This window comes from Hibiscus syriacus, unplaced genomic scaffold (assembly GCF_006381635.1).
Source record: "Hibiscus syriacus cultivar Baekdansim isolate YM2019G1 unplaced genomic scaffold, ASM638163v2 tig00111105_pilon, whole genome shotgun sequence".
Lineage (NCBI taxonomy): Eukaryota > Viridiplantae > Streptophyta > Magnoliopsida > Malvales > Malvaceae > Hibiscus > Hibiscus syriacus.
In genome coordinates, this window is record NW_024062987.1 from 1,204,873 (window position 1) to 1,225,408 (window position 20,536).

At 34.1% G+C, this 20,536-nt stretch overlaps 1 long non-coding RNA gene and 1 pseudogene across 1 annotated transcript; one reads left to right on the forward strand and one right to left on the reverse strand.

The window, feature by feature from the left end:
• Nucleotides 1-5,845: 5,845 nt before the first annotated feature.
• On the forward strand, nt 5,846-7,606 carry LOC120153711. The gene is made up of 7 exons (XR_005518815.1): nt 5,846-5,937; nt 6,014-6,533; nt 6,606-6,688; nt 6,783-6,838; nt 6,936-7,168; nt 7,270-7,472; nt 7,546-7,606. It is a non-coding gene; the product is annotated as an uncharacterized LOC120153711 (long non-coding RNA).
• Nucleotides 7,607-8,320: 714 nt separating this feature from the next.
• On the reverse strand, nt 8,321-9,870 carry LOC120153710 (annotated as a pseudogene).
• Nucleotides 9,871-20,536: the final 10,666 nt, after the last annotated feature.

The window sequence follows — 20,536 nt, forward strand, 5'->3', positions numbered from 1 at the left end:
AATACCGAGGTTTCCGTATATTATTTAAATAATATTTAGATTATTTATATTAGGATTCCAATATGGATTTTTCCAATTTGTAGGATCTAGCGCTGCAGCAGAGCGTGATCGACAAACCCAGTAATAAACTTCCCTATATGATTTCTCATACTGTTACAAGTGTGTTTTCCCGACAGTGTTAATTATTTATGTTTAAAAATATATATCTGAATATTATGTATCTGATATCTGATTTACCGTGTATTTATGATGATTTCTGGTTACGGTATTTTACCTATGTTTTGAATATTGATTGTCCGATATCTGAAATTCTGTATACTATGATTTGTCTTCTGATTTCCGTATTTCTGTATATGATTTTAAGCATGAACACTTTTATTTTTAAAGAATAATCATGTTTTCATTCAAATACATTCATGAACAATCATTGGAGGGTATTGTTGAAGGAAGTATATCGGCAGTTCCTCGGCTTTTGGGCTCAGGGCCTTATGATGTGTGGCTGGGTGTATGGTTCTGGGGAACCTACACATTCTGATGTGATGGGCTGGGGGTAGTGTTCATATTTTTTTTAAAACGACATGATTGCATACACCGACTTTACTAGAATATTTTTATCAGTATCTTTTTATATACACTGTATGGAACACACTGAGCTTTTCGGTCATTCTATAGTTTTTACCCTTTTAGATACATCAGCCGTAAGCTAGCAGATTTGGCATAAGGGAGATCAACTACTTATTTGTACGAACATATATCTCTATATATTTTTCGGTTATATTTGGTGACATGTATTTGCTATCGTTTTGGATATATATGTATTATTAATACATTTGTTCTGTATTTTAATACATTTTGTTCTGTATTAAATCTAAGTATGTAAGATATAAAAAAAAACCTCTGAATGGGATATGTGACCACTTAGATTTGGTCTAACTACAGGCCGGGTCTGGGGGTTACACTATATAAATGACCAAGCGCTGTCACCCTGCTTTGTTTTCTTCCATATTGGTCACTATTTGTATATTTGTTTCCTTGCATTTTCATTAATCCAATTTGATCCTAATTTGTTTTTAATTTGTCTAATGCCTTAATTTGATTATAACTTTAAAATATTTATTCTAGTTACATATTAAATTTGTAGATTAAATCCCCTAGATTTAGAATTAATCAATTGAACACCAAGATTAACTTTAATTCTTAATTTTAATTAGGTCATAATTTAAATTAATATAACAAATGGTGTTTAATCGGGTACCCACATACATGGTTTATTTTATATATATATATATATATATTATATATATATATATATATATATTTTTACTTTTTATTTTTTATTTATAATTCTCAAATTATATCACATTAACATTCTAAATTATTTTTAAAAATACTTATTTTAGCTTTGAAACATTTGAAATTTAATTATAATTTTTGTTTTAATTTTTAATATTTTTTTCAATTATGTAATTTGATTTTTTAAACTTTATGCGTGAATTATATATTATAGACCTTTAAATTTTATAATATATATATATATATATATTTTTAAAATAATACAATTCTACAAATAAAAAAAATATAAATCAGTTACCCCTAACCCACAAATACGAGTACCCGGATGTAATGGGCAATGACCGGGCAGAAATGATAACCGAAAATTCTAGGTACTATGTATTTCGGGTACCTAAAAACACGAGTACCTAAAAACCGAAAATTCAAGGAGTAAAGAGAGTTGTTAAACTGTAAAGCGTACAAAATATAAGGACCTAGATGTGAGAAAATATATCATTTGTCAAGCGAATAAAATATGAATTCAAACATACTTTCACAATTATTTTCTTACTCTCTTATACATATTTTGATAAACCTGAGTTCGTGATTTATGCTAGGGGTGCTCGTGGTGAAGTTAGATAATTTTTATTAATTATAAAATTATTATGATGTCATAGAAATATAATTGACATAATATAATATAGTTAATAAATTTCAAAATGTATATAATTACTAAAGTACTTAAAAGTTCAATCTCGTATGGTTCATCATAAATCTCAAAATGAATAATGTATTTAACTAGACGATATTTTAATCATTTTAAGGGTCGTCCCCATAAACTAAGGCCGAGGGGATCTTATAGGTGAGAATGGGTGTAAACAAACAAGCAGTACTCTCGCTTTCGTCACGTCACGATCAAACATCTGTCCGACAATAAACACAACAATTATTCATCAAATGAAATTATTGGTTTCTTTACATTACATATATATTCTTCTTTAAAATATTAAATATTAAAACAACAATAACTTTTAAAATAATGTTGATGTGTGGATGCCCTCTTGGCCTCTTGTATACATGATATTTATGTTTAGGAAAGATACAATGAGTGTAGATATAGTTGATGAGTAAGTATATTGTTTTATTTCTTGATATTCTCTTAAGTTAGGAGTTTTAAAGTTACTAAGAATATTATCAATAATCATTTGGTCTATTAGGGTGAGACATTTGATCCTTTAAGCAAGGTGAGAGTTCAAATCCTGGCGATTGCAAATGGATTAAGTTGGGTTGGAGCGATTGCCTTTGCATCTGCAGTACACAATCCAAATTAATCGATCAATAAATCAGACACTAATATTTATAAAAAAGGTTAATAAGAACACTTCCCTTTTTCTATTTAAAGTTCTCATTTTCCTTTTCTCTTAGAGTTCTCATTTTCCTCTTAATCTAGGTAGGATTAAAATTATATTTAGAATTTATAAAAGAAAGATATGATTGACAAAACATATTTCTAAGAATTTTGAATAAATTTTATTGTCAAAAAATATTATGTAACAAAAATAAATTGTACAAATTTTATTTAATATGTGTATTAGTTTTAAATTGTAAAATTTAATTATAGTGAATGGATAAATTATCATTTATTTTTCTACATTAAATAAAATGATTATTATTATTTGTTTGTATTGTAGTAAGAATTATATTAACAATGTATAATCTTGTGTGTTGTCAATAAATCAAAGTTAAATTAATTTTAATTTATTACTAATAAATATCATCATTTGATTCATCAATAATATATAAAATTATATATCATCAATATATTAAATACTCGCCCTAAATAAATTAGGGTAAACTACATGAATAATCATTAATATTGAGTAAGTTTCTGTTTCTCCAATGAAATTTCAAAAGTGATAAATTGGTCACTAACATTACTGATTTGTAACAAATGGTCACTAACTTTATTGATTCGTAACAAAAATGGTCACTAACGTTATAATTTGTAACAAATGATCACTCTATCGTCATATTCGTTAAAATGATACGTGGAAAGGTTAAGAAAATGGTTAATATTTAGTTTACCCCTAAACATAGTTAAAACATCTAATAAGTCATTAAATAATGATTTTATATTTAATTTATCCCCAAAACTTTATAATTTTAATATTTTTTTTCAAATACCTCACCATCTCCACTACATTTGAACCATCTTCCTTACAAAATAAAAAATAGTGGAGATTTAAAAATATTTTCATTTTCATTTTTTATATATACTTTCTCATTTTCATTTTTTCAAGATGAGAGGTTGAGACTGTTACCGTAAGAACACAACAAACGATAAATTGCAGTGTTTGTTAAAACAAATAGAGTCAAATGCATCTATTTTGCTTAACCAAATAAATCAAGATATACAAAATGCAGCAAATAAAACAACGGAGCTTCAAAACTTTTTGAAGAAGCCGGAGATGGATAACCATGCATGGAAAAAAGTGACGTGTGGGAGCCGAACAATGCTTGTGTCTCAAAAAATAAGTTGGAAACGCTATGATAACAAGTAGCTACCACAATGGGCCGAAAATACAAAATCATGTTGTGAAGTTGAAGATCAACAAGACGATTAAAGAAGACGAAGAAGAATGACAATGGTTTACATACACTGATACTCCAAGTATTTGCGTTTGTGAGAGGAAATGCTTGTTTTCTTGTGTTAGCATTTGTCATTTGAGCTTAGTTAATGTTTTACATGAAGTAACATTGCATTGAGTTAATGGAAATTAAGCAGCTTGAACCTGTGTTAATAATCTTTGAATCTTACTAAATCATTAAACTATGGCCAAATTCAAGAAAACAACATCCAACAATAATAGTAGCTATGATTATATTTATGCACATTTTTTTTTTATTTCTAATTACTCTAGTGATTAACAAGCAATAGGGCATACAACTGGTGGTTTGACAGGCAGGTCTAAAACTATCAGTAGTTTCCATAGCAAACTTTAAACTAACAAGACAACCATGAACTATACAATAAGGCGGAAAATACTAACATAGAAATGTCATCACTAAACACATAAAATTACTTAAATAATTTGATCCAAAACGACCAATAAACGAAAACACTTAAAGTATCACATCGTTTGTAAACCATTGTCGTTCTTGTTCTTTCTACATCTTGTTGATCTTCAACTTTACACCATGATTCTGCATAACATACTCTATTATGGGCAGCTACTTGTTCTCATAATGTTTCCAATTTATTATTTTGAGACATAACCATCGCTTCGTTCTCACGCGCTACTTTTTTCCATGCATGGTTATTCATCTTTAGCCTTTTCAACATGTTTTAAAGTTCTATTGTTTTGTTTGTTGCTTTTTCTATCTCTTGATCTCTTTGATTAAGTAAAATATATGCATCTAATTTCATTGGTTTTAACAACAATACAATTTGTTGTTTGCTATACTCTTGTAGTAACAATCTCAACATCTCAGCCTAATAAAATGAAAACGAGAAAGTATATATAAAAAATGAAAAAAAAAAATAATTTTTAAATCTCCATCATTTTTGTTTTGTAAGGAAGGTGGTTCGAATATAGTGAAAATGATGGGGTATTTGAAAAAAATATATATATATAAAGTTTTGGGAGTAGAATATAAAATCATTGTTCAATGATTTATTTGATGTTTTAGCTACATTTTAGGGGTAAAACTAAATATTAACCATTTTCTTAACATTGTCACGCATCAATTTAACGAAGATGACGATAGAGTGACCATTTTGCTATAAATCGACGATGTTAGTAACTATTTTATTGCAAATCGATAACATTAATGATCAATTTGTTACTTTTGAAACTTCAAGTGGAAAACAAAAAATTACTCAAACATTAGTTACCATTTGTAGTTTACCCATAAAATTATTAATACTATATATTTTGAAAATTTTAATGCAAAAATATACTTAATCTATCATTTAAGTTTTAAATTAGTTATTTAAAAATGAAATTATTTCTTAATTGAAAAATATATTACTAAATATTTAAAATTAATATTATAACATCAAGTCATCATACATATCGTCCGTTCTAAGGATCAAGGGAATACATTTGTCATAAGAGCACTACTTGGTAGTTGGGACAGAACAAAACCTTTTGGAAAAAGTTCCGACATGTTCGCCATCAACACACTAATGCATTTAACTTTAGTGAATACTCGGCGAAGCGGATGTGAAACCAAATGTGTTGACTGAAATTTCCACGTGATTTATTTATTGCCTCGAATCCACTACCGACAACAAATCTTATCCTCTGCCTTGCAGCTACAAGTAGTATATTATTTATAAAATATTTCTTTCCCGACTATGTTGAGTATCGTAGCGAAACAATATTGTTTGAGACTTGAGAGAGAGAAAAAACAGAGGTTGCCTTAAAATGGAAAAGAACGAGCCGCTGCTCCTGTGCGGAGGAAGATGACCGGAGAACAGGTGGAACTACGTTTGTGAAGAGCTGAAAAGGTGAGTAACATGGCGGCGCTGATGGTGGCGGTGTCGGTGTCTCAGTATCTTTTGCAGGTCATCGCTGATGATGGTGGGTCACGTCGTGAGCTTGCTCTTTCTGGGGTTGCTATTGCCACTTCTTCACTAATGTCACCGGCTTCAGTTTACTCGTAATCATTCTTCTATCCCTTCTCTCCTTTTTTTTTGTGAATTGATGGTTTAACACTATATTTTGATTCCAAGCAGTTTGGAAGGCTGGTGCGTTGGAAACTCTAGGTGGTCAAGCTTATGGCGCCGAGCAATATCAAAAGCTTGGAACCTACACTTACTGTTCGATATTATCTCTCGTATCAATTTGCTTCCCGGTCCATAGTCTGGATATTTATGGACAAACTTTTAACGTGATGGGTCAAGACCTCAAATCGCAGAGTGGCCAGCGTTACTCCATCTGGCTCATCCCAGCGTGTTCAGTGACGCTATTCTTCAGTCGCTGGTTCGGTATTCCAGTCCCAGAGCAAATCCTCCCTTGTTTTTGACTTCTTGTGCAAGTATGTGTCTTCATGTACCTCTCTGTTGGGCTCTAGTATACAAACGATCGGGTTATAGGTGCCGCCATGCAATCACAGCTGCCTTGTTCAACGTTATCTTGCTGGCGGTTTACATGATGGTCTGCTGATTGCGCTTCTACTCGGACACTTCCTTGGTGACGTTTTTGTAGCATGAAGGAGTTTTTAAGCTTTGCACTCCCTTCTGCTGTAATGGTTTGGTGAGTTAAAGCTTCGTTATTCTCTTTCTTTGTTCAAAATCCTTTTCTGAACTAATGTATGTTTATGATCAGTCTTGAATGGTGGTCGTTTGAGCTTCTTGTGCTCCTGTCCGGACTTTTACCGAATTCGGAACTCGAAACTTCGGTCCTTTATGGTATGATTCTAATTTTCATATTGAAAGTTAGTTCTTTCGTTTGAAAATGAATTTTACTGATATATTCTAAATCATGGTCTCATGGGATGACAAGTCTTTCAACCACGTCGTTACATTATTCGTGCCATATGGGGTCGGTGCCGCTGCTAGGTTAGACTAATATCTACTATGTTCTGTATGTGATTGACAAAGGGTTTTTCATCTCATCGATACTCATATGCTACTGCTTTTTTTTTTTTTTTTGCAGCACTCGGATTTCAAATGAACTAGGGGCAGGGAATCCACAGTCGGCTCGGGTAGCCGTCGATGTCGTTATGATACTCGGAATTTCGGAAGCATGATAGAGCGTTACTCTGTTCAGCTGCCGCTATGTTTCGGATATCTATACAGCAACGAGCCGGAGGTCATCGACTATGTTCGGCAAATGATTCCCTTCATTTCTTATCTGTCATTGTGGACAGTTACTAGCAGTTATTACTGGTGAGTCTCCAATTTGATCTGTTCATGTGATCAGTGACTCTCCCGGTTTTTGACAATTACCGACGAATCGGGCTATAACTCGAGATTCTTGCGTGTGGCAGGCGTTGCAAGAGGAACCGGGTGGCAGCACATTGGAGCGTATGTGAACCTTGGGGCATACTACCTTGCTGGAATCCCAGTTGCAGTTCGTTGTGTTTTGGTCTGCATTTGAGAGGAAAGGGGCTTTGGATAGGAATATTGACAGGATCTTCTTTACAGTTACTTCTGCTTGGTTAGTACTAGCTTCACCAATTGGCAAAAACAGGTTTGCATTTTACACCTTTTATGTGCATTCGAATGCTACTGTTGAATGAGTGAGATTTGCATGGATGTTGCAGGCAAGCAAGGCACAAGAGAGAATGTGTGAGGATAAAGTTTCCTGTGGATTATTGGCTTGAAAAGTAGCGTTAAGTGGATTTAGTCGTCATGGATTTTTGTGCTTTATACCTACTATTCACCATGTTAAAGTATGAAGTTGACATCGTCTTTGTCCACCTTCAACCCATAATCTATGCTCCATTTTGAGAAAAAGTTAACCTAATAGTGTGATCCTCTATTTCAACTGAAAAACCAGCTTACATGTGTCTCAAGAGATGGATATAAAATTTAGAAAATTAAAAATATTTAATTACGTTAAAATATAATTTTTTTTATGAAATGATGGTCAAAGAGAAGTTTCTCTTTTTAAACCATAGTGTAGTAATGTTCATTGAATTTTTTTAAAATTTTCATTTAGGTCCCTCAATTTTTAAAACTTGTAATATAATCTTTTAATATTTAGTTCGTTTGTAATATGGTCCTCTAACAATTACGTTGTGGATCATATTGTAAACGGATTAAATGTCGAGGGATCATATTACAAACAGATTAAATGTTAGGGGATTGTATTACAAATTTTAAAAGTTAGGGGATTTAAATGAAAGTTTTAGAAAAGTTCAGTGACAATTACTATATTTTATCCTAAACTTATCTAGAAACACTTGTCTTTCCAAGGTAGGGTTTACCTGTCTTACAATCCTTTAGCATTACCAATCAAAATACATTAAACTAAATCTTAAATAGGCTAATATATTGATCAAACCATAATTTAACATCAAACAACGTAAGCTAATTTTACTGTTCAACCGCGATAGAGTATCTCTTGGATCATTCGATCAAAGTTGGTAAGGGAAGATCCTCTATTATTAATGGCTGCTTCAGCTTTCTTCTTCCATTCCAAGGCCTTTTGCCTTATCCTTTGCCCATCATCTCCTTCCATCATCTCTCTAACAAGACTCTCCACATCGTCAAGCTTTACGTCCGGATTGATTTCCATCGCACTGCCCCATGTGTTGCATGCATATTGACAGTTCGTCTGTTGATCTGCGAAGAAAGGCTAGCAAATTAAAGGCACGCCTTGCAAAACAGCTTCCAATACAGAATTCCACCCGCACTGTGTAAAAAAAAGTCCAATCGCTGGGTGGGACAAGACTTGCTGTTGGGGACACCAGCTTGTGATGAAGCCCCTTCCCTTTATTTCCTCCATGAATTCTGTTGGCAAAACAGTCGATTCACTCATTACGACATCGGGTCTCACTATCCATAAAACGGGTACTAACTGTTTGCAAGTCCCCAAGCAAATTCTTTTAGATGATGATTTGACATCACTGTTACACTCCCATAATTCACATACAAAACCGAGTTAGGCTCCATTGTGTTAAGCCATTCGATGCAGCTTGTGTCTTCCTTCCATAGGCTTGAATTTAGCGAGTCGTGTTGGATTCCGGGTATGTTAATGTTCCTACAGAGCGAGGCAAGTGGACCAATGGCATAAATATTTGGGGTTTTGTCCGCAAGAACTTGCAGCACTTCTTTGTCCAAGTCATCGAAAGTGTTGAAGATTATTGAAGAAAATTCTAAGCATTCATGCGATACTTCAATGCAGAAATTCAACATGATGTCTTTGGGATCGGTGGTTCTTATTAAGCTCGGCATATCCTTGTAGCGCATATTAGGCATACGGGGGATATCAATCGACTTCTCAAGTGTCCCATCGCTAACAAAGTTCTCATCTGCAAAGAATAATAACATAAGATAAATAGAAGATCAAGTAGCAAACTAGTAAAAGGAAAGACTAAAATAATTTGTTTGTAACCTTTGAATGGAACAATGCCTGTTTGAACAAGTTCTTTGTATTGAAGATATCCCATAAAGCTAATAGTGGAAGAAGTCCAGAGTTGAACACAAGGCACCCCGATGACTTGAGCAGCCTTGGTTCCACAGTTCATGATTCCATCAGAAACTACGCAAGTAACAGGCGGCACTTGGGGTGAGGAATTCAACTTAGAGAGTAGTTCCAAGAATGGTGTGAAACAAGTTCTTCGTGTGGAATCACATATTCGTGGAACAGGCTGAGTTGCATCGGCATCAGAAGGTGGCAGCCCATCGGGGATGGTTTCGAATTGGAAATCCGGCAGACCCTTAACGGCTTCTACCCCTCTAGACCGGATCAATCGTCTATGGTTGAACTCGGAGTTGACAAAGGTTATATGGAAGCCTCTTGAATGCAAGAGCCTAGCCAGTTGCATCATGGGGTTAACATGGCCTTGTGCTGGGAATGGAAGGCATACTGCATGTGGTTTAGATCCAGTTGAAACCATCGTAGAGGAAATAATAACTAAGCAATGAAATGAAGCTAGAATTCAAGGTTAATATGATGAATCTCCCTTACTAGCAGAAAACGAGGTCGATATAAACAGTAAAACGTAGGGTTCAAGGTTAATATGATTATGGTGTATAAATAATAAAACGTAGGGTGATTATGGTGTAAAATAATAGGCTTTCGAAGTGGGGTGGCGTATCAAATTATTTGCGGATCTTCTGGCTAGCTTCTTGATGTCCTCATCCATGCCAAAATCGATCAGATTAAGATTTGTGGTAGGTGAGTATGAAAAAATAAGGGTAAAGTATAGTAATGGTCACTGAACTTTTCTAAAACTTTCATTTAGGTCCCCAACTTTTAAAACTTACAATACAGTCCCCTAACATTTAGTCCATTTGCAATATGGTCCCCAACAGTTACATTGGGGATCATATTGCAAACGGACTAAATGTTGGGAGATTGTATTGTAAGTTTTAAAAGTCTAGGGACTTAAATGAAAGCTTTAAAAAAGTTCAGTGACCATTACTATACTTTACCCTAATTTTTAATAGAGTGGAAGCCTCTGCTTGTAAGTAATAGCTCAAATAATATCATTCGGGAAAAGAAGTAAAAGGTCAATAATAGTAAAAAGGGTAAACTAACACATCAGTCAACAAACCGTTAGTGCACTCTGTTTTGGTCACAAAATTAAAAATCTTGCAGAATTAGTCACTAATGTTACTCTTTAGCTTCAATTTAATCGCCGACCATTAAAATGATAACAAAGAGGTTGACATGTCAGAGTTTAAATCAGTATAATTCTGTATTTAGTCATTAAGACTTACAAAATCTATCAAGTTAGTCCTAATTCTTAATAATTGAACAAATTTAATTTTATTTGCAAATTCTATCAATTTGACTCTATGTATTTAGTTCTTAACACTTACAAATTTCATCAGTTTAGTTTGAGTTCTAAATAATTCAACAAATTTAACTTCCCACATTTAAATTTCATTTGCAAATTCTATCAATCTGACGTTCTGTATTCATGTATTGAGTTTTAAACGTGGAAGGTTAAATTTTCATCAATTTAATTTTCCAAATTTGTTGATTATTTGTACTTAAATTCAATATAGAGCACTTAATTAGGAGTTTCAGATACTATTACGTCATATTTATTATAGATTTAAATAAACTAAAATTGATTTTATTAATTTCTTCGTTTAGTTAAACAATATTTCTAGGAATTTTAGAAGTTTTAGAACGTTTGTAGCCTATCACAGACGTCTTCCATCCATTTACACATTTGTATAAGTTATCTATAATATACTCATTTTTTTGTTTGGTTCCCGATAAATTATATCAAAGAAAGTAAACAATGAAATTTTATGTAAGTTCATACTCATGGACAGGCTGTTCACGGATAGTTAATCTTACTGTTTAGTTTAAGCGGTTAGTAAATCTAATTTAACTGTTAAAAAATGGTTAACCACTAACGGTTAATCGTTACTAACGGTTCGAGTTCGGTTGCATGTTAACCTATTATAGTTATTTGTAAAAAAAATCATAATTCATACTACAAAAAAATGTAACAATCAATACATACTTACACCAATATAAGTGAACAAAATACAAAAAAATATCATTTTACACATACTTACACCGGTGTAAGTGAATAAAACAAACAAAAAAAGATAGCACTTTACACATACTTATATAGATGTAAGTATATACATTTCCAAATTGATGCTTAACAGTAAACACATAATTATATTGTTGGAAGCATATACTTTAAACATATAAGTTTATGTATTTTCAAAGAAATAAAAAATTAAAATAATAAAAAAATATTAAATTACTATGTATATAAAATGTATTAAAATAATAATTTTTTTTTTGGATAAATCAGAATTTATTACCCAAAATAACAATGTTATACTACAACAAATCAGCCAACAAAGAGATAAAGCAACCTAGATGCAAAAAGAACCAAAGCTTGGTTAGACTATACCCCAAGCATTACAAAGCAATTGGTTAGTTCTATCAAGTCTATTAATAGCTTTGCCCCTAAGTCTAATACTAACAGTTTCAATAATGTCATTAAGCAAAATATCGATCGATCTTTGCCGACCCTGGAAAATACGTTGATTCCTTTCCTGCCAGATGAAGTAGATAAAAGCGTTCCAAGAAATCTTCAATAAGGTGGAGATAAGAGACTTCCCTCTCCAAGTTGTGCTAGCCCAAGATACCATAGTTTCCCAAGTAAGAGGAGTAATAGTCATATCGTTCAGTTGTAAAACTGCTTTCCAAAGTCCGATAGCAAAAGGACAGTGAGAGAAGAGGTGATCTCGCGATTCTTGATCTTGACAGCAGTTAACACATGTAGAATCAGAACATAAACCCAATTTCTACAACCTGTCTCTGGTTGGTAACCGATTCAATAAGGCCATCCATGAAATCAAACTGTGTTTTAGGATATGCAAAGGATACCATATAAGTTAGTGCCAACAAACCCTCATGCATTTTATCCGAATCTTATCCCAGACTTCCTTGATCGGCTGATGAGCAGCCGAGACTATAGGGAAAGCAATAGATCTCAACTTGAGAATTCGACAAAAGCTCCAGCTGACATTAGATCCAGCTGCAAAAGTCCAGAAATCGTGCTCCTTTAGAACATAGGATTTTAGCCATGCAACCCATAAAGATCCATCGCCTGCTAGAATTTTTCTAATAAGATTGATGGTACAAGCTTTATTCCAAATAACAGTGTTTTTTAAACCTAGACCTCCTTCAGATTTCAGCAGACATATGGATTCCCAACTTACTCTAGCACCGGCTGCTGAAGTATCAGCTAATTTCCAGAAAAACCTGGAACAGAGTTGATCCACAGATTTAAGAATGGAAGCAGGAAGTATGAGTTGCCTGCACCAAAAGTTACAGACGCTGAACAGGACAGAGCGAATTAGCTCAAGCCTGCCAGCATAGCTAAGGTTCCTGCCAGACCAGTGCTGCAAGCGTTGCCTGATTTTACCGAGTAAAGGCTCGCAGTCTTTGGCAGTTAATTTCCTTGTAACGAGATGAATGCCGAGGTATCTGACAGGCAACAACCCAATCTTGAAACCAGTAAAGAGTTTAAGATCCTCTAACGTCCTTGAAGAAATACCTGCTGCAAAGAGTTCACTTTTTGAAGAGTTAAGATTAAGCCCAGAAATTTGGTAAAAGTGATCAAGAAAACTTAGGACACCAATCACCGAATCAACATTGCCTTTGCAAAAGATCAAGAGGTCGTCTGCGAAGGAAAGGTGAGTTAGCCCAATCTTCTTACACTTTGGGTGGAAAGCAAAAATGCCTTTAGCAGCAGCCAAATTGAGCATATTTGAAAGGACGTTCATGGCTAAAACGAACAAATAAGGGGAGATGGGGTCCCCCTGTCTGAGCCCTCTAGCTCCTTTGAAATAACCAGTTAAAGATCCATTGAAGGAGATAGAATACCTGGCTTGGGTGAAGCAGATTACAATCCAATCAATGAAAATATTAGGGAATTGAAGGGCTCGAAGGATTGATAAGATGAAGCCCCAATGCAAGGAATCGAAAGCCTTATGAAGATCGATTTTCATGGAGCACCTTGGAGAAATAACTTTCCTGCCATATCCTTTGACCATTTCTTGAGCAAGGAGTGAATTATCAATAATGTTTTTTCCTCTTATAAAAGCAGTCTAATTCATGGTAATAATCTGAGGAAGGTAAGCATTCATTCTATTGACAAGAATTTTAATGATGGCCTTGTAGATAACAGAGCAGCAAGAAATAGGCCGGAAGTCCTTGATAGCTCTGGGGTTGGGAATTTTAGGGACAAGGGCGATAATAGTGGAGTTAAAAGCCGGATGCATAAAAGCGTTGCTGAAGAAAAATTTAATAGCAGACATAACGTCATTGCCCACAATAGCCCAGGAAACTTTGAAGAAGTAGGGAGTGAATCCATCTGGTCCAGGGGCTTTATCGTTGCCTTGACAAAAGATAGCATTTTTTATTTCCTCTTCAGTAACTTCCTTCACGAGATTAGAGGAAGCTTCAGCCGACATGGAAAAATTAAGGAGGTTATTAAGAAGAGCAGGATCGATGTCCTTGACCATGGGGTCAGAAGAACCAAGAAGCTTAGAGAAGAAGGAAACAACTTCTTTAGACATGTCGTCATAAGTTTCAAGTCTAGTCCCACTGTCATCCACTAGAATTCTTAGAGTGTCCCTCTTATTTTTAAAGGCTACAATCGAGTGGAAAAACTTTGTGTTTTTGTCACCATCTCTCATCCATTGGATTTTAGCCTTTTGCTTAAGAAGGTTAGTTTCAGCCTCTTCAAGGATTTTCAACTGGTCTTGTAGTTCGAGTTCTTTCTCAATGGCATTCTCTCCTTTAAGAGTTAGGAGTTGTTGGTGTTCCAATTCAACCCTCTTTAATTTAACACGGTCCGAAAGGTTGCTATAGTGTTCGATGTTAAAACCCTTAAGGCAAATTTTAAGTCTTTTCAGCTTAGAGAACAAGGCAGTCATAGGGTTGCCGAGAACATTGTGGGACCAAGACTGTCTAACAATACTAAAAAAACTGGGTGGGCAGTCCAGAAATTAAAGAATTTGAACGGATTCGGCCTAGAAGCAGGAGGATCTTTGGAAAGCCAAATTACAGCCATGCAATGATCAAAGACACCAAGAACGAGGAATTCAACAAAGGAATTAGGAAAAGCAGAGTCCCATCTAGGATTGACTAAGACTCTGTCAAGCTTCCTAGCAAGAAAAGCTCTTGTTGTTTGTTACTCCAAGTAAAATTGGGACCAAAAAAAGGGTGATCGTGCAAAGCAAGCTCTTGAGTGAATACTTGGAAATCTTTCATGTCAGGAGTGAGGTAATGACCTAAGAGATCGTGGTCAGAACTTTCTTGAGAGTGTAAAAAAATAATAAAAATTATATTAAGTTATTTGTGTAAAATTATAATAAATTAAAATTTTAATTAATTAAAAGTTAACCGTTGATCAATGATTTATCAAAATTCATAAAAATAATCTTAACTATTAATCATTATTTTTAATAGTTCGATTAACTGAAATTATTTAATATTAACGGTCTCAATTAATTAGTTTTTTAAATATTCGGTTATACCACATACGGGTGTTTTTGAACACCCCTACTAATGTTACTAAAAAAACAGCCCCTACTAATGGAATCGAATTATCAAAATCAAATTATCAAATTGATTGTTTGGTTTGTGTATCAAGCAAAGTGTTCTCAACTTTGAAGGAAAAATTCCCATTAAATTTAGGGTAAATTACAAAAATCTCACTGATATTTAAGTAAGTTTTTGTTTTTCCCATTAAAACTTCAAAAATAAAAAATTAATCACTAACGTTATCGATTTATAACAAACATGTCACTCAGCCGTTTACCACCGTTAGTGATTAACGAAATACTGACTTGTTATGTTAATCTTACTTTTTGGCATCATCATTTGGTCATGCTCAGAACCCATCCTTTCTTTCTCGGTCAACAAACCTCCCATTCTCCTCAAAGTAAATCACGTCGTTGCAAATATATAGAAATCAATGAAACCGAAGAAACCAAGGGCGGAATTAGCTCTGGTATTCTAAGAATGAATAACTTGATCCTCAAACAGTGGCCGACTCTCACTGCCGCCATTGAAAAAGAGTGCGGCAGCCATGATTACCGCGGGAAAGCCAATGCCACTACGCCAACATCTTCTCGCTTTTCACTGTATCCAAAGAGGAGTCGCCTTATACATATGATTTAGAAAATATTTTGTACAGAGCTTCCTTGGTATTTATACAATGGTTGAAGATCGCAACATTAAAGAGGTGGGCATGCAAATGTTTGGACGCCGATTATTAATCTGTTGAAAAGCTGAAGAGTGAGGACAATGATTGTTTGACCGGGTTTTAGTTTTATGCTAACAGAGGAAGAGAAAATAATGATATCGTAATCATTGTAACCGAAGAAATTAGCTCTGGTAATTCAAGAAGGAATAAGCTTGATCCTATCTCGGTAATCAGATCTTATGCCTGCCATTGAAAAAGAATGAGACGGCCGTGATTACCAGAGGATGCATGGTTTTGCATGGTATAGAAGCAACCGAAACGACGAACCATTGCTACCTTGGATCCATTAAATTCTATAGAATCTTTTGTATGTTCCCTCACGCTGGTTTTTGTGCAGACGAACAAGGCAGATCTCAGAAACGGTAAGCCAAAAAACCTTCACTTTCGTACAAATTCGAATATGAAAATCGAATGGGTTCTTTCTAGATTGGAATTTACGAGGGCTGACGGCAGCCGTTAGGCTGAGGCTTATAGAAAAGGTGTGGGTGGGTGCCATTCAAGTTGACTAATTTCCCAGGGTACCGCACCAGGTATGAGTTTAGCAGTGACAAATTTCTATTGTCATCCTAGCAAAACTTATATATTTGGTTTATTTCCAACAACATCACCATGTAAAACAAACTGCAAAAAAGCACTTATTTGCTTTGTTCATCGGAAGTAGTCTTCTGTTTGATGTTTGCATCAAATACAGATATTAATATATTATAACTGGTTTACTTATTCCATATCTGATTTGGAAAATGTTCTGGATGGAGCATGATGAATGTAGTCATGCAGTCAATGATCAAGCATGATGAATGTTTAGAAGGCGATTATAAGTCTGTTGAAAAGCTTGTCATGAAAAGAGTTTCTTGTTGATGGCTATTTTAATACCACCAATTGGGATAACCCAGTTCTCAGGAAGATGCTAAACTGATTCTGTAATACCATGAACTTGTTACCTTTGAAATTTGAGTTTCATTCGGCTTGCTAATCTCTCCTTTGGTAATGAAGTCAACAGCCGAGTGACTAATTTGTTACTTTTGAAACTTCAGTGGGGAAAACAAAAACTTACTCAAACATTAGTTACCATTTGTATAGTTTACCATTAAATTTACTTGTAAATATTAGCAAAAGAAAAGGAAAAGAAAGGCAGGAAGGCAAAGGAATAGATTCCCCAAATGACTGCTTTTAAGATCTTGTATTTTAGTAAAACAAATCTGAGATGAAAATCAGCTAATCAAATAATAACAACATAAGCCAGAACAAATAAAAAGAAACCAGTATTTAATACCTTCTTCCGTATATATGAATATAGATCCGAAAAAAGCAATAGAGATGTATTGTAAGGAAAGGAAGGCCTTGGGAAGAATTTACGGCGTATCACCCTTCTTCCCAAAGACGCCATTCCTATAATTCCTAGAAACTCTTCTTCCTCTCATCATTCTATCTAGGGATGGTAAACGGACGGGTCGGGTGCGGATACACCCTCCCCATCCCCATATCCACCTAATATTTTTCAATCCACTACCCGCCCACCACCCATGATGGGCACAAATTTTCAAATCTACACCCGTCCACGCGGGTACATTTTTAAATCCATCCCCACACCCGCTACCCACTAGCGACATACCCATCTAGACCCGCCTGACAACAAACTAATGGGATGTTGGAGTTGGTTCCCAGACAGTTCGTGATGGGATAGCAACGCATGCTTCAATTTGTCAGAGAAGTGGCTCTACGAATGTTATGGAGACAGATCGTAGGGAACATGTAGTCGCAGAACTGGATTGTTGAGTTGCTTTCGATGTTAATGCTCATAGTGCGCCTAATATGGGTTTTGAGGGGCTAAAGAACATGGAAACTGCTGCTTTTGATGTTAATGCATATAATACGGTTAATTTGTGTTTGGATGGGCAGTATGGGCTGCTAAAGAACATGGAAAGTGGCGTGGTTAGTGGGATTATGAGTTTAATCAAAGAGTCGAATATTTCCTTAATTAAAGATCAGATTAAAGATTAAATATCCTTAATATTTGGTTAAATTATATGTTATATATTATACAATATTAAAATTTATAAATTAATCTCTAAAATTACACCTAAATTCATAATGGTCCAAAATTTAATAGATATTTAGCTAAGTGGGCGGATGCGGGGCGGGCGGATGCGGGGCGATAATGTCTCAAACCCATTACCCGCCCACCCCATGACGGGTACCACTTTATAAATCCACATCCGCCCACTACCCGCTAAAATTATACCCATCCCCGCTCTAATTGGAGCGGATGCGGTGCAGAATCCACGAAACTGTACCCATTTGACATCCCTAATTCTATCATCTTATTCTTTGCCTCTCTTCTTTATAAGTGGAAAGAAGACTGCAACTCAGATGAGGCAGCAATCTATCAAATTAGGGTTAAACAAAGACGATGACTATTTTGTACCACTATGTATCAGGCTGGGATACGGCCATTTGTCTACAATCAGATTGGGCCTCATCTGATTATGCCCGTTAACCTTTTTTCCAGTTCAAATAATTATAAATTTCACAATTTTTTTTATATCAAACCAACATATTTTTGTTTTGGGTAAATTATGCATTTAGTATCTAAACTATCATTTTTGGTAACCGTTTTAATAATTAAACTTTTAATTTTTTCAAAACCATACCTAACGTTTAATTTTATTTCACTTTAGTATACCGCCATTAAAAACTTAACGCGTTTAGTACCTAAACTATCAATTTTGATCCGTTTTAGTACCTAAAATTTCAATATTTTCAAAATTTAATGTTAAATTTTGAATGAGGTAATAAAATGAAACAAAAAAAATGAAGTTTTTAATCGTGGGGTACTAAAATGGAACAAAAATAAATAAAGTTTTTAAATGTGGGGTACTAAAATGAAATAAAAACTAAACTTTAAGTATGCTTTTGAAAAAGTTCAAAGTTTAAGTATTAAAATGGAAAAAAACTGATAATTTAAGTACTAAACGCATAATTTACCCTTTTATTTTTCAATAAGGGAACTATAAAAATCATAACCAGTTAAAATAATAAAATATTAACTTTAATAGAGTTAATAACCAGGTAACTATAAAAAAATCATAACCAGTTGAAATTAGTGGACATATATAGAACAGGAATATGAAGACTTGATACTAATAAGATGAAAATTAAGTTCAAATTTTAATAGAATTTATGTATAAAAAAGTGTTAATATTTACTATTTAAAATAAGCCATTTACTGTTTAGTGGAGTTAATAATTTAAGATTTTTTATAGTTCGTATATATGTAAATTAAAAACAGTTTATGTACCATATTTTAAACTACAAAATGTTGACTGTATCAAATTTTATTCTTATTTTTTGTTAATAGTATAGAGATTAAATTGATCTATTAAATAATAAAAGGATCTATTTGTATCAATCTATACAATAGAGGGACCTAAGAAACAGTTTTATTTGTTAGAAAATTATACGCATAAAAGATTAAAAGTGCTTGATGGATTATATAAGCAGCAATAGTGAACGCTAACCGAAAGACACCAAACACCAAACAAAAACAACATTTGAATCATGGGATGCAGCTGTGTTGGACATTTTCACCCGGCGTTTCGTTAATATTGATCATGAATTTAGAAAAGGAATTAAGTTACAAAACATTTCTTTACGACGTCGCAATATCATATTTGAAAATTTTAGGGTAAATCAAACAAATAAATTAAATTAGGTCACCCTTATTCCCATATGTAATGGGGTAAGGAGGAGGTAGGATAGTAGGATGCCTCCAACACCAGGTTGAGAGCAGCTTCCGTGGAAGACCTCCGAATTATGAATTGCCCACCGTGAGACTCGATCTCACGACCCCAAGATTAAGAGCCTTGTGCTCTACCAACTGAGCTGGACAGACAATTCATTTTAATACATAATCTTTCACTTTTTTTCAAAATCATTTTTAAAGTTTAGTTTTTGTTTCATTTTAGTATATCGCCGTTAAAAACTTAGTGTAAGGGCTCGTCGGATGTCGCGTCTACAGTCGTCGGCCATCACATTCGTCCACTGATGAAGCCCAAACTTTTCATCCCACAGCTTTTCAATCCCCTGAACACGATTTCAGACTCCGTTTTATTGAAAAATGCCTCAATCTTCCAAAATAAATGATAAATTCTTCAGTTTATTGATCCTCCTATCTCCATGATCTACTGTCGATGGACCTGAAACTAGACTATGTTAGTTAACTCGTCATTCTCTTGTGATCCGTCATTCGGATTGGTCATCCGTCCATAGGGCTATACCATGTCAGCCAATCCGTTAAGCTTTTAACGGCAGGTTACTAAAACGAAACAAAAACTAAAATTTTAGGTATATTTTGAAAAAAATGAAAGTTTAAGTAATAAAATGGAATAAATTGATAGTCTAAGTACTAATCGCGTGGTTTATCCAAAATTTTAATACAATATTACTACTTGAAGAGAAAGTTGAATAGTGCCGACACTCGTCATCTTATCCTAAGCATTACACGTCGTTTTCTTCTTATTTTATATAGTTTCTGAAAAGGGTGCAAAAATCCCATCATAATATCAGAACAAGTGCTGGAGCTAGGGTTATCAGTTATCACTGTGAAGATACTAATTTTTACCCATTTGTTTTTAATATTATTATTAATATATTATTATAATTTTATTTATTATTATTATTAAATAATTACAAATAATATTACAGACTCAACAGATTGGCCTAAAAGAAATCCTAAAACCCATTTAGGGTTTGATCTCAACTTCAGACGCCGCTCTTCTCTCAGCCGTTGGATCAGACCTTGATCCAACGGTCCAAGGACCTCCAGATG